At 48.7% G+C, this 1978-nt stretch overlaps 1 pseudogene; it reads right to left on the bottom strand.

Annotated features, from left to right (window-relative positions):
* Positions 1-1544: 1544 nt before the first annotated feature.
* On the bottom strand, positions 1545-1663 carry LOC122903664 (annotated as a pseudogene).
* Between the last annotated feature and the right edge of the window lie 315 nt (positions 1664-1978).

Here is a 1978-nt window from a genome sequence, read left to right as displayed (position 1 = left end):
CATACGGCCTACTGATTGGATGACTCCACTCAGTCTGCCCCACCCTTACATTCCCCCCTTTTCTTTGGAGATTAGTCAAATCCTTGACTTTTCAGATGGTTCTACCTTATATTGAACATATAAGACTAACATTTTATCGCCCCAATTTTCTTTAGTATAGCAACAATACACTCACAGTTTCTTTAGTCTTAGTTTCAGTCTATGGTCAGCAGGGTCTTTTGGCTGCATTTCCCATTTCTGGAGGGCATCCTTACTCTCAGCTCGTTTGACATGACCCGCATGAACCCAGGCCCTGATGCCTTCCACTTTTACTGCTGTGGGGGTGGTTAGGATAACAGTAAATGGTCCCTTCCAACGAGGCTCCAAATTCCCCACTTGATAGCGACGTATCCAAACCAAGTCCCCGGGTTGGTAAGGATGTGGTTCCACCGTCTCTGTTCCAGTATAGGCAGTTTGGATCCCTTCTTTTTAAGACAGACTGTAATGCCTTCAGTGACTGGGGTATAGACTGATCAGTCATTTCTGCTAGGGCAACCTCCTGTAACCTAGGACAGAGCTCCCAAACATTATTTTAAATGGGGTCACCTTGTTTATTACATCGTGCCCTGAGAGTAAAATGAAGGAGATTTTCTATCCACCGCCAGCCTCCAGAATTAACTTTGTCAAGGTCTTTTCGAGAGTCTGGTTCATTCTCCTTGCTCAGAGCTCTGGGGCCAGTAGGCACACTGTAGTTTCCAGTTAGTGCCTGTGGCCTCGGCCATCTGTAGTGCCTTGGTGAATGCAATCAGCTTTGCTTTTCCACCGAGATCCTATGTGGCAGGGCTGACATCCAGCATACCTCTTTTCCACTGACCTTGTAACTACTCCCTTCTGTGAACAGAGTCATTTCCGCATCCGGGAGGGGAGTGTCTCTGAGATCCGGCCTTATTCCTGTGACTTGGGTTAAGACCTCCCCACAGTCGTGTGGTCAGCTAGCTCTTCTGGCAGCAGTGTGGCTGGATTTAGCACTGCTGGGGGTCGGAAGGCCACTTTTGGTTCATTGAGGAGAAGGGCCTGATACCCCGTTACCCGGGCGTTCGTCATCCATCGGTCTGGTGGAGTCCGGAGAAGGCCCTTGATAATGTGGGTGGTGGTCAATATGAGATTTTGACCCAGAGTCAATTTGCATGCATCCTTGACTAGGAGGGCCATGGCAGCAATTATGCAGAAGCAAAGGGGGAACCCAGCTGCTACTGGATCTAGTTTCTTGCTAAGATAGACCACTGGCCTTCACCATACCCTAGAGTCTGAGTCAAAACTTCTTTAGTCAGCCCTGCCTTCACATACAAGTGGAAGGGCTTGGTAACATCTGGGATGACCAATGCTGGGGCACACAGTAAGGCTCTTTGTAATTCCCGAAATGCTCCTTCTGCCTCAGCTGTCCACACTCTACCATAGTGAGTCCTCCCTTAGCCAGTTTGTAGAGAGGTTGTGCCATCTCCGTGAAGGTAGCATCCACAGCCTGCAGTAGCCCACTGTCCCAAGAAATTCCCTCTTGGAGATCAAAGCAAAAGCAACCGGTATTCCCTGGCAGTCTTCCATCCAAGTACTAACCAGGCCCGACCCTTCTTAGCTTCCAAGATCAGACGAGATCTGGCGCCTTCAGGGTGGTATGGCCGTAGACAATCATAAGGTTCTTACCCGATATTCTCAGATGAGTGTACGTGACACCCTATATAACATGGAACCATCCTCCCCTTGCTGGAGGAAGCTGAACTTTCTCATACCCTACTGTTACCTTAATTTGTCCAGGCTTGGTTAGCTACCATATCTCTCTCGTTCATAGTTACATTGGCCCCTGGCCTTCTTGGGCTACTGATGCCTTGTAGTCATACCCATTCTGTACAAAGGAGGAGGTAGTGGAGGGTTTCTAAGTGCTTGGAACAGAATGATGTTTCAGACAGATGGACATGTTGTTCAAAGATGCAGAGGCTGCAGA

The sequence above is a fragment of the Neovison vison genome, chromosome 3, assembly GCF_020171115.1.
Source record: "Neovison vison isolate M4711 chromosome 3, ASM_NN_V1, whole genome shotgun sequence".
Classification (NCBI taxonomy): domain Eukaryota; kingdom Metazoa; phylum Chordata; class Mammalia; order Carnivora; family Mustelidae; genus Neogale; species Neogale vison.
Note: the sequence above shows the minus strand (reverse complement) of the source record. Positions and strands in the feature narration are given on the sequence as shown.